The sequence below is a fragment of the Trachypithecus francoisi genome, unplaced genomic scaffold (assembly GCF_009764315.1).
Source record: "Trachypithecus francoisi isolate TF-2019V2 unplaced genomic scaffold, Tfra_2.0 Lachesis_group0, whole genome shotgun sequence".
NCBI classification, from domain to species: Eukaryota; Metazoa; Chordata; class Mammalia; order Primates; family Cercopithecidae; genus Trachypithecus; species Trachypithecus francoisi.
Genome location: NW_022681453.1, coordinates 37,993,672 through 38,006,835, shown reverse-complemented (window position 1 = coordinate 38,006,835; position 13,164 = coordinate 37,993,672). Strand labels below are relative to the sequence as shown.

The 13,164-nt window shown below is 45.6% G+C and overlaps 1 protein-coding gene and 1 pseudogene across 1 annotated transcript in view; both read left to right on the top strand.

The window, feature by feature from the left end:
- The first annotated feature begins 220 nt into the window (after window positions 1-220).
- The window catches only part of FRMD4B (FERM domain containing 4B), a 360,856-nt gene continuing 347,912 nt past the window's right edge, over window positions 221-13,164 (top strand). Inside the window, exon 1 of the mRNA XM_033210405.1 lies at window positions 221-1,070. The gene's annotated coding sequence lies outside the window, so the exon portion shown is untranslated. The remainder of the gene's footprint in view (window positions 1,071-13,164) is intronic.
- Window positions 6,542-7,714, top strand: LOC117078014 (annotated as a pseudogene).

The window sequence follows — 13,164 nt, the reverse complement described above, 5'->3', positions numbered from 1 at the left end:
CTTTCCTCTCCTTCCTCTCCCGTTTGCTGTATTACACTCAGCACCAGATCAAGTTGGAATCTCTGCCCTGTCACTCATCAGCTATTTTGAGCTAACCTCTCTGAGCCTCCCTAGTTTCCTGTGAGGAACGCATAATAAAACAAAAATTGTTCTTAAGAATAAATGCCCGGTATGGGATAGGCTCGCCTTTTTTTTTTTTTTTTTCTTTCTTTCAAGTGCAATGGCTTCAGATGTGCGGGGATCTCAGAAGTCATTTGGCAGCAACTCTCGGGTGGCTGGGCGCATTCTGCGCCTCCCTCAGCCACCGGTGCCTCATACCCTTTATTCTAACAGCATTCAGGTCCTGGGATGCCTGAAGCCGGGGAGGCAGAATCAAGTCCCGCCCAGGGCTTGGAGGAGTCAGAGGGAGCGATGGAGAGGCGCGGGCTGGTGACCCCCTCTTTCCCCTCCTCCTGACACGGGCGCCCTTTCTCTGTCGGGGAAGGCTAGCCCAGCCCGCAGCCGCGCGCGGCTGGGGCCGAGGACGCCCCCTCCCTTCCTCCCTCTCCCCCTCCTCTTCCTCCCCTCCCGATACAATGACTGGGCCGGAACAGCGCATCAGCCGAGCCTCATTGGCAGCGGCCGCCCCAGCCCCCGGAGAGGCGGCGGGCGGGGGCAGCTGGGGAGAGAGGGAGCCGAAAGCCCCGGCTGACAGCGAAAGGAGGCAGGCAGGACGGAAGGACGCGAGAAAGGCGGCCCGGGGCACAGCTGTAAGTGTGGATCAAAGCGAGGACGCACGGCGAGCGGCGGTGGCGGGGGCGACCTGCAGACCCGGGCCGGGGGATGCGGCAGGCGCTGGCTGCCCAGAGAGCCCGGGAGTCGGGCTGCGTGGCTCACGTGCTGAGCTGGAGCTTGGACAGAGAGGAAGAGGAAGAAGAGGAAGGCAGCTGCCGCCGAGAAAGGCACAGCGCAGAGCGGACTTGCAGGACTGGCGCAGAGCCGGGTCTCCAGGTCCCGCGCGGTGCGCAGCCGAGACAATAAAGTAGCGGTCTACAGCCCCGGAGCGCCGCAGCGGGGAGGCGGCGGAGCAGGTAGGTGGGCGACCGCCCCAGGCTCCCCAAGCGTGCTGCCAGGGCGCGGCCGCAAGACGCGGCCACAGGCGCGCCCGGTGCGCCCCGGGCGCAGCGCGCACGTTTGGAGACCCCCAGCGGAGGTGCGGGTCCCGGGAGCTTGGGAGAGTAGAAAACCCCTCCCTGGGGTTCGGGGTCTGGTGCAGCCTCTGCTGGAGTCCCTGGGGCACTTGGCACGGCTCTTTGGTCGCTTTGGTGGTATGGAGACAGGAAGTTTGGCGGTTTCGAGGCGTTGGCGTTGGTGGGGTTTGTAAATGCGCCGCCGGGGACCTCGTGCTTTGGTTGCCGCGCGTTCGTGGGAGGTCGGGAGAAGAGCTGATGAAGCCCAGACCCGGCCCCCAGAGATACTTCCAAATGGCAGCGAAAAGAGTGGGGGGAAATCCCTGGAGTTAGCAGCGGACACTAAGGGTTTGGTTTGGCTGCGCTTTTCAAATAGGTGTGTCAGATCCTAGCCGCCCCTATGTTGGAGAGGCAGTGTGCATGTGAATCGCTTCTTATTTTGTGGAGTATTTCACTTTTCATTTTCATCTGGGGAGGAAAAAATAAATATAATCTTTAGCTCCTACTTTGAGAAGTGCCATTTCGTTTGGAATAGAGGACAAACTCTTCCCTTGCATTGGATGTCCTGTGCTTTGAAAGATACTGAACAGTGCCTGCTCTTGTTCACAAAAGGGGTGAGACGTGTATTAAATCTTCTCCGGCCTGAGAAAACAGCCGCGGGAGGAGGTCTCTCTCTCTCTCTCTCGCTCTCCTTTGTGTGGCCGCTTCCTTCCAGATGTGAGAGGGTTGGGCTGGGCGATCCTGGGTGGAGTAATAATTATCCTGAACATTCCTGCGATGTGTTAGGACTTGTAAACATACCAGAGCCAAGTCCTCTGAACTTCGCGGACTGATTTGGTGTATTTGCTGGTACCCAGACGGCTGCGACTAGAGGCTGGGCCTTTCGGGAAAAAAGACCTTAGGGTGCTGATAGCAGCAGTCTTTCCGGAAAGCTGGTTGATGCTTGGAGATTAGGTAGTGGCCCCCCTAGAAACTTACTAGTCAACTCGGAAGATGTGTACAAGATTATAGCGCGATCCCCAACGTGCTGTTTCCCGTCCTAAAGGGAATGGATCTGTGAGGTTTCCAAATCAAATGTCTGGAGGGCAAGAAAAGCAGCTTCGCCTTACTTAACCTCACCAAGACGCACTTTCATCTCTCATACACGTGCTGTGAAGAATGGTGGTTTAGAGAGCTTACTGTGTGTCAGGCATCCTGGTAGGCACTTTTGGGGCATCATCGTAATCCATGAAGTGGTAACCTAGCCCTAGAGAGAGGTTAAGTAACTTACCGGAAGTCCCACCAGTAATCTGTGGTTTATATAAGATCTAATTTCAGGTGCCAGGTTCTTAACAAGACAGTGCCTCTGAAAGGGATGTGCTGCAATGGTGGTGTTAATGCGGATGAAGAAAATAATAACAATAATAACTACCATATATATGTATATATACACATATATGCATATATACACACATGTATATGTATATATACACATATATATGTATATACACACACATATATATGTATATTTTGAGACAGAGTCTCACTCTGTCGCCCAAGCTGGAGTGCAGTGGCCGATCTCGGCTCACTGCAACCTCCGCCTCCCGGGTTCAAGCAAGTCTCCTGCCTCAGCCTCCCGAGTAGCTGGGATTACAGGCACACGCCACCACGCCTGGCTAATTTTTTGTATTTTTAGTAGAGACGGGGTTCCACCGCGTTAGCCAGGCTGGTCTCGATCTCCTGACCTTGTGATCTGCCTGCCTCGGACTCCCAAAGTGCTGGGATTACAGGTGTGAGCCGCCGCGCCCGGCCCATATATTTTTAATAAATTTAAAAAGATGATGTTTAAGAGAGACTGACACATAGTAAGCACTCTGTATGTATTTTTGTCTCTAAATTGTCACAAGACAGGTGGTGGATGTATTGGTGTTTCTACAATTCTTCTTTTTTTTTCCCCCGAACTCTGTCACCTAGACTGGACTGCAGTGGCTCAATCGCGCCTCACCGCAACCTCTGCCTCCCAGGCTCAAGCGATTCTCTTCCCTCAGCCTCCCTTGTAGCTGGGATTACAGGCACGTGCCACTACACCCAGCTAATTTTTGTATTTTTAGTAGAGACGGGGTTTCACCATGTTGGCTGGGCTGGTCTTGAACTCCTGACTTCAAACAATCCACCACCCGCCTCGGCGTCCCAAAGTGCTGGGATTACAGGCGTGAACCACCGCGCCCGGCCATTTCTTTCTTTTTGTAATCTGAAAATGTTGTAATAAAAAGTAACACACACACACACCTCTTTTGAACAGTGCTTACATTTCCTAAAGGGGTGAGAAAAATTTAGACAATTCCAAGGACTTATTGAATGGTAGAAGTTTAATCACTTCTTTGTGACATCTGCAAGTAATATTAATCAAACATTGTATTTGCGTAAATTCAGAAATACAGGTGGAATGCATTTAAACAATATGGTGCTGGAACATGAAGAAATTACCTAAATACCGTATTTTGAGGTTTAATTTTCATTATCCTTGGGAAAGTTCTCAGAAGATCTTTCCCCTGCAAGTGATCACGGTGATCACGATCCTGTTTTCCTGTATTAAACTTCACTTTGTTTTGAAATTAATAACTTTCCGTGTTAGTGGCAGAAAAGTAAATGGGTTTCTCAAACAGGCAGATGGTTGCATATGAGCCTAATCTAGAAAAGCGTGGGAGGAGTTAACTTCATAGCCACTCCCAAGTGTCAAATCAGCTGAAGTTTTCTCAGTAATGTTTATTGTCACTGGCCTCTAGTTTCAGCAAGCCTGAGAATCCTAGTTCTCCATTTGATTCCACAGATTTAATCAAGACTCTGCATGCTTTGAGCAGACAAAAAGAAAGTTTTGGCTAACTTACAATACAAATAGGGTACATGGAAAACAGTTAAAAATACCCTGCCTTATCCAGCCTGCAGTAATTTTCTAGCAGGAAATCTTCATAGTTATCTTACACACATAAGTGAAGGTTTGAGGCTTATACTGCAAGTGATCTCTCTCTCTATTTCTCCCTTTACATCTGCCCCAGAGATCTGATCGTATCATGAATGCACTATTTGTGTATGTTCAGGACTGCTGAGGCCCACTGAAATGACTATCAGCCTATAGATAAATAATGTACTTAGCTCATCAGCAGGTCTTACATGTATCTTCCTTTACTTACGTATGTGGTTGTTAGATGTGGTTGTGATTTTGTTTTAGATGGAAGATTCTGGGGGGATAATTCATGTATTTCTAAGCCAGTAAGATTTTTTTTTTTCTCCTCTTCTGACAAATATGTGCCATGGGCAGTTAGAGAGAAGTGGTAAGATACCAATTTTCTGTTGCCAGATGTTTGATAAACCCTCTAGGTAATTTAGGGGCCAAATCTCTTATTCTCCCCAATGACTGGATTTACTGAAATTATCATGTCATTTCTTATCTCATTCTTCCTGGTGAAATCAATTTTAACCTAATCTCATAAGACAGTGTTTTTTCAATATGAAGGTCATAAAATCCATTTAATGGGTTACTACCGGTTTTTTTTTTTTAGGTATAACAAGACAGCAAGTGTCAGCATCATCATATGTTCTAAGAGTTCTGTAATTTCATGAAACTTTGAGTCACTCCTATGTGCATTCTGGGTTGCAGTATAAAATGTGATTCTTAGCTGTCAAAAAGTTTGAAAAGCACTGCCACGGGATGCATGTATCTGTTAGTGCTATTTTGATAATAAGTTACAAACCCAAATTTAAGTGAAATTAGGGTATTATATATATGCATATATAGAATATATATATTTTTTCTTACATATGGGTTCAGGTTACTAAAAGGTACATGGGTAGGACTGACTTCAAGAGCATCTTGCTTGGGGCTAAACAGTGACTTCAGGATCTGGTTTCTTTTCATTCCTTAGGTCTGCCTTTTTCTTCTTTCCTCTGCATATTGGGGTCCTTCTTGGGTGACAAGATGACTGTATAGCACTTGGTGGTTTACACAGTTTCAAGTTCAAGTCCAGCAACCAAAAAACTCCCCTTCCCCAGTTGTTGAACAAAAAGTTTCAAAATGAGCTCTGATTCACCCAATTAGCACGGCTGGAGGAAATCTGTGTTAAGTAGCTTCTGCAGAGGTTGAGGGCTTTGCCCCAGCAGTGGAGTCCTACCCAGACCATGTAGATGGAGGACATCAGTGGGCTGGACTGCCACATGAATACAGTTGTGGAAAAAGGGGGAAATTAAGGCTAAGAAAATCTGGAATAAATATTCACCACAGGGTACAAGTGCCTAATGCACATAGGCTGGTTCCTCTTCTTTTTGATGCCCCAAATAATGGGAAATGAGCTGAATTGTATTCAGGCAAATAGGTTATCAATATGATTTTTCATGTGTGTAAGGAAAACTTTAGCTGTCACTTATCAGGACTTATGAGATCAAGATGCAGAACAAGTCAAATTGATAGTAGTTACTTTATTTTCCAATGACACTGAGAAGAAAAAGGCAGATATATTGATTAAAAACCCACAGCCTTCCCAAAACCTCTTACAAGGGGGTGATTGTGATCCCGTTTTCATTTATGTGCAAATCTTGGAAGACATTTATTTGAATCAATTTGCTGTGCTAATCTAATGAAAGCAGTTATTTAAGTAGTGTCTTAGAGCAAAGCATTTGAAGACTACACCACCTTAAAGCCCAGGGCAAATGAGTGCTCTATTCTGCAGCTCTTCAGCCTTGAGGTCTTTATTTAGGTCTGTGTTACTTTGTCCTTAGAGATGTGCTGCTTTTAATTGTCCTTTGTCACTTTATATACAGTTCTCCAATGGGAAAGGGGGCCCTAGTGTGTACAGCTGTGAGGACAATGTTCACTCACAGCAGAGGGGCCCTAGAAGTAGGGTGATCATGCTGGCTTGCCTGGGTCAATCCTTGTTAATGTCTATGCCTCCAGTTTGGACGATAAATTATATGGCCACCCCATGTATAAAGGCTACTGTTTTAGGGGGCCATGAGTAGGCATCTATTTAATAGATTAAATTATCTGATAAAGAATTCCTGGTGGGGTGCACTGTAATCCCAACATTTTGGGAGGCCGGAGCAGGAGGATTGCTTGGGCCCAGGAGTTCAAGACCAGACTAGGCAACCTGGGAAGACCTCATCCCTACTTCAAATTTTAAAAGTTACCTGGCTGTGGTGGCACATTCCTGTAATCCCAGCTACTCAGAAGACTGAGGTGGAAGGATCACTTGAGCCCAGGAGGTTGAGGCTGCAGTGAGCCGTGATAGTGCCATTGCACTCCAGCCTGAGCAACACAGCAAGACTCTGTCTCAAAAAATAAAAAATTAAAATAATTAAACTGAGGAAGTCCTTACAATAACTGAAAGGTAAAACTCCAGATGCCTTCACCTCCTGGGAGCGTTACCAGCGGCATCTCACCCTCCTTCTGACTTACATAGCAGGATCATCCAGGTCTCCTGAATCTGAAAAGCCAGATTCTCCTGAATCTGAAAAGCCAGACCTGAGCTGCAGCAGCCTCCCGGTAGGGTGCCACCTCCTACCCCCTCACCGTCCTCCCCTCCTCCCAGCTCCCCCACCCCCCAGTGGGTGGTAGAGGCTCTGCAGGTGGGGGAGCAGTGCTGGGGCACGTTGGTGGTGGCCATCAAGCTCTACATCCTGCACAAGTACCTAACATCGGACGTCCACTGCTTCAAGTACCTGCTGAAGCAGGCGCTGGCCACTGGCATGTGCCGCAGCCTCCTCGCCAGACCCCTCAACTCCAAAGCCAGGGGGGCCACTTGCAGCTTCAAATTAGATCCCAAGCGCAAGAGGAAAATCCCGCCCAGGAAGATGGTCCCCCGACGGTCCCCAGGAGAGCGGGAGAGGCCAAGGGAAAGGGCCCCAAGAAGCCAAGTGAGGCCAAGGAGGATCCTCCCAACGCGGGCAAGGTGAAGAAGGCAGCCAAGAGGCCAGGAGAGGTGCAGAAGGCTCCTCCCAAGCCAGGTGCAGCCACAGAGAAGGCCCACAAGCAAGGTGGCACGGCCAAGGACACCAGGCCAGAGCCGGGCGAGGCTATGAAGGCACCCCCAAGCCAGACAAGGCCACGCAGGCCCCTTCCAGTGCCAGCAAGCTCAGTAGGAAGGCAAAGGCCAAAGGCAGCAGGAGCAGCCAAGGAGATGCTGAGGACCACAAGAAAACCAAAGCTGGGAGTAAGAGTTCAAAACCCACTGTCAGCAAGGTCAAGAATGGTGCTGCTTCCTCAACCAGAAGGTGGCAGGCCAAGGCCAAGGCTCCTAAAGGGCAGCTGCCTAGGGGGCTGGGCAGGGGCCAAACGCCAAGTCTGCTTCTCTGCTAAGGACAGTGGCTCCAAGGTGGTGCCTGCACACCTGTCCAGGAAGACAGAGACCCCCAAGGGCCCAGGAAAGGCTGGACTGCCCATTACAGTCTCCTCATCCGAAGTGTCTAGCCAAGAGGGCTGTATCCTAGGGCTGGAGGCAGGGGCAGAGAGGGACCGAGCCTTTGCCCTAGTTTTCATTCTTCAACAAACCACTGCTCTATTTATTTCATCATAAGCTATTTATCAATAAAGACTTTTGTTTCTTTCCCCCACCCCCAACACATACACACAAAATCTTGTGCAGATGTAAAGGCTCAACAAATAATAGTAGAACTAATGGTAACAATGGCAACACGTGGTTATCAATTCACTTATGCTGGGAATTGCTCTGTGATGTCCATGAGGGTGCCCTCATTCAATGCGCACCACACCCTATGAGGTGGGGACTCCTAACACCCCTCACTATACAGCCAAGGAAACTAGTTATGAGGTTGCCACTTGGCCAAAATCACAAAATATTTGTTGAGTTGGCAAAGCGTGCATGTTGACTAGTGTTTTATAAGAAGGCAGGACAGGTCATTGTTGTGAATACTGGTTGTAGCTTCAGAGGATCTACACTCAGATCTATCTTTGCTTCTTACTAAACGTGTGCTTTGACCAAGTGACTTAACCTTTTTTGTGCCTCAATTTCTTCATCTATAAAGTGGGGATTATAAGAATTCCTACCTCATCAGGTTATTTTGAGGATTAAGTGACAAAATATAAAGAAGTGTTTCATGTAGTGACTGCGGTGGAGTAAATACTAAAAACATTCTAGCCATTATTATTTGTGCTTTGTAGAGGCTAGGAAAAAATTAATAATTCATATTATTTGTTGAACACCAACTATGTGCCACATTTTAAGCTAGGCATTTTTCAGTTGTCTCCTTTCTTCTTACAAATCCTCTGAGATGGGTGTTATGTCCGCTTATTGTTCATTTTACAGATGAGGAAAACTGAGATTCAATGAAATGAACAAGTAATGGAGCTTTAGTTTCAACTCCAGGTCATTCTGACTCCAGAGCCTTTGATCTCATAATTATAATGTCATATTTTTGGACTTGGAAGGGAGCCTTGAGATCAGCTAACCCATAAAAATAAGCCCCAAAGAGAGGCTGTGACATGACAAGTCATTAAGGGATGGTGCAGGGCTAGAACCTAGGTTTTCAGCCTCCCACAACCATCTCTGTCTTGAAGACAAGTGCATTCACCCCGTAGGATAACCATGCTGAGTGGCCACAGACACAGTTCAGGAGCACTGGACTTAGATGTCTTCTAATCCAGCTACAAAAAGTCTAGAGCTGTGTTTGCTAAAGTGGGTAGGTGTATCCCTGGTGGTATATGAGTTAATTTTAGATGATAGATAGAGAAACATTTTTCCTTATTGGCTATTTATTTTAATGTGTACCAGAAAAAAAAATCACTTATACCTTCATGTCTTGCAAAAGATTATATTCCTTTCTGCCTTGCTGAACAAACTATTAACAGATTGAATAGTATTGCTTAGAACGAGGCTGAGAAAGAAATCATGTCAGTGTAAAAATATGTATTAGGTAAAACATAGTGTAGATAGTATTGGAAAATGGCAAAACCTGTGAAGGGAAGATGTGAATGACTGAAGTCTGGGAAATACTGGCCTGGAGAGATGTTTCCTGAACTTGGGGTACACGAACCACTTGGGGATCAGATTCTGATTCGACAGATCTGGGATGGGCCCTGAGACTGCATTTCTAACAAGCTCCAAGTGATGCCAATGGTGCTGGTCTGTGGACCATACTTTGCGTAGCAAGGGATCAGGGAACCTGAAAGACTCTTGGGCATGTATTGAGTGCTGTAGAGGATATATAAGGCAAATCCCTGTCTCCCAGAAGGGTAATCATGTCAGGGAAAGGAGATGTGAATGAACATGGAAGGTGAACTCCCCTATCCAGACACCAAATGAGAGGTATGATGATCTGTCTGGTGCTGCTGCATGGTAGCAGGGGGTGCATGGGATGGCATTGCGCTTGGGCCTGAAAGATTTGCGCAGCAAGTGGAGAGTTCCAGAGCATTTGACAAGTAGGAGGAAAGACAGAAGTAGCAGGGAAGCCTCAAAAAAGGCCCAAATGGAGTTTTCAGCAACAATCTGATTAACACAGAGAATCAGCATGGAATGTCGGATCAGAATAAGTCCCCTTTTCAAAGCACAAGCCCCACTAACTGGTGTCTGATGATAATGGCTACCTTTTATTGAGCCCCTCTAAGTGCCAGATGCCAGGCATTTGCCAAATACTTTCCAAGCAGCATTTAATTCCATCTCCACAATGACCCACAGTAACCCACATTCTGCAGAGGTGGAAACTGAGGCTTGGAGTGGGCTAGTGACTTGCCCAAAATTACACAGCTAGTAAGCGACACACCTGGAATTCAAACTCAGAATGGAGTTTGTGCTCTTTGCTACCATGCTGCAAAAGTCTCTGCTTTTTGTTGTCCTTGGCAGTCTCAGTATAAGAGCTTGCCTTTTTCTCCCAAGAGCCTGCCTCACAGAAGATTCTAATGGTTCATATTGTTCCAAATAAGACTATTGCCCCCTACAACAGATCCTGAACAAGTATCCAAAGTTATCATATAGGTTGTCCTTAATCATTATTTATAAAAGATGTCATTCCTTTCTGCCTTGCTGACTAAACTATTACCAGAATGGAATTTTCGGCATTGTGATCTTCCATAAGAAGTAAGTGCAAAACTCCCCCAGATAAACACTGAATGTGTTGTCACAGTGAGGAGGAGCTTGGCTTTGGAAATCACTAAGTAGCCTAGACAGACAGTTATTGGAAATAATTATGCCCTTGCCACAGCATGGGGCCTGTCACAGCCCCTCCTGATTCAAAAGGTCTTTCTGGAAATACCAGCATCCATCTTCCAGCTGGTGCTTATAACAGCCGACAGTGTCGGTGGGGGACCCAGCAATGGATGTGGCTGAGGATTATTGTCAGGCTTCCCTTGTTGCACCTGACTGAGCCCATACCATCAATTCAGTCTTTGCAAAAGAGCAGAAGGCTCATATGTGACCAGAATGCGGGACAGGCACAAAGCATGCACGGCCAGCTTTGGCCCTGCTTCATCCAAGTTTAATACTCAACCCGAGTTCTGCCAGATAAAGGAGGGGCTGGGGAGAGAGGGGAACTGAAGTTGGCACTGAATCAAGAACCAGGAAGGCCAAGTTCTGATCCCACCTTGGCAGCAGACTGACCAGAAACATGCTCATTAGCTCTCTGGATTTGTCAAATGGGTATTGACACTTGAGGTCCTTCCACCTCTAAACATTTTATGCTATGAACAACCAGAAGTGTGCACCCTGCACTTTGTCTGTGTTGGCTGGACTAGTCTCACTTTAATTTTTTAAAAAATGTCAGATAGATGCACTTAAAAGGCTTCCTAAGCAGTGGTGTATCAGTGGATAGTTTCAGTAGAATTATTTGCCATGCAGTAAAAGTGGTATTTGGTGTAACTTGTCATATCAAATAACCTTTTAGTATTTAGACAAATCTCAAAACATTAAGAGAGTGTGGCTTATTCAATAAATCAGAAAAGATAAGGGTATGTGGGGCCATCACAAATGAACTAATTGCATTTATTTAAATGTGCAAACTGAAATGCAGAATCCTGACAAACTAATGAAAACCATGTGCCCCTAGACTGGGAACACAGAACGCCATCCCAGTTGGGCTGTAAGACTTAAATTGAGGACATATCATGGTCATTTGCTCCAACTGTGTTAAAGTAATTCAATTTGTATTTTTAAGAGGAAAAAAAAGTAGTGTAGTGTTTTATATACCTCCAGGTTCCCAGTCTAGCTGCTCTTTTACTGCCTGAAAGAATGGGGCATCCAGTTTACTAGAGGTCAAAAGTTTGATTCAAACACATTAAGAGGAAGAAATTGTTTTTGCAATGATTCAGCTGCTTTAAACAGTTCAGATCATGAGTGGTTCTCATTGTATTTTCTAGCACTGAACTTGATTACACTTGGAAAAGCATCCTGGAAACTGATCTTTGATCTTTTCTGGATCTCAGAGAAAATCTATGAAAATGATGCTGATAAAGGGTATTTAAAAATTGGCAGTTTGTCAGCAAGGCTTCATGCTATTCCATAGATGCTTTCACTAAATGATGAGTGGGAAATGTAACTTTGTCTTCTTGCAGAGCCTACAATGCAAACATTTTTTTCTACCGTATGTACAGTTTCATTTGTATAGTGTTGTCAAGGAATAAGTAATTTGTTTCACTTAAGTGATTTTTCCAGGTGATTGAAGCTTACCTCTTTGTACACACATTATTTTTTGCTTAAACATTCTTTGATGAAAACATGGCATATGCTTCTTTACTTTTTTTTGCTTGGTGCATATAATGTGGCTACATCTTTTCCTGACTTGGGGTTATCATGATAAAGATTGCTTTTTGTTCTGTGCTGTAATCCTGTTATTATTTGACAGTTGAATTGTGTGGGATTGAGCGCCTCTGTGTAAATAGTCACAGATCCATGTTCTTTTAGAGTTACCTTTATTACTAATAATAGAGCAGTTGCCAAATCCCAGGTAGGATGCCAAGAATTCATATACATTATAATCTTGGCTAAACTGTCCACCCCACTCCAAGAAATGATCATTATTATTCCTCCTACTTTACAGGTAAAAATTGAAGTTTAAGAGATAAGTCGTAAGTGGTAGAGTTGAGATTTGAACCCATGTCTCTCTAACTGCAAGATGCCTATTGCCAGTTGTTGTAAAAGCTACTTCTTCTGTTTCTCCTCTCTACCCCTCTTTGGGTATTTCTGTCTGTCCTGTTGCTTTAAAAGCCTTTGCCCAGGTAAGGGCCCAAGATTAAGTCTGTGCTTATTTCGTGGAACTTACTGTTACATTTTTCCTTAAGTGGAGTTCTGAGGGTATTTTTGCTGATTTCTGGGTTCCCAGACATCTGCATATTTGCAGTTTCTAGAAGTCTAACCTGTGAATTCATCACTGTGTATGCTAAGGCTTTGGGAGGGATTATAGGATTTTCTGCATCATGATTAAGCAGCATAATCAAGAAACTTGCAGTCAGAGGAAAGCTTGGTAATTCTGTAATGCAGAAGTTGGCAGACCTTTTCTGTGGAGGGCCAGATACTAAATGTCTTAGTTCATTTTGTGTTGCTGTAAAGGTATACCTGAGGCGGGGTAATTTATTTTAAAAAGTTTTATTTGACTCATGATTCTGATGGCTGGAAAGTCCAAGATAAGGCTGCATCTGGACAGGCTGCTTCTACTCATTGTAGAAGGGAATGGGAGCTGGTGTGTGCAGAGATTACATGATGAGAGAGGAGGGAAGAGGTGACGGTTGGGGCATGCCAGACTTTTTAATAACTAGCTCTTGTGAAAACTAACAGAGTGAGAACTCACTCACCTTTGAGTGAAGGCATTAATCTAGTCATGAGGGATCCATCCCCGTGACATAAACACTACCCATTAAGACCCACCTCCAACATCGGGGATTAAATTTCAACATGAGATTTGGTGGGGACAAACAACCCTTATCCAAGCTATAGCACTAAATAAAATAGGCTTCGTGGGCCCTATAGCTGTATTGCAACTCCTCAATTCTGCCTTTGTAGGGCAAGAATGGCTGCAGACG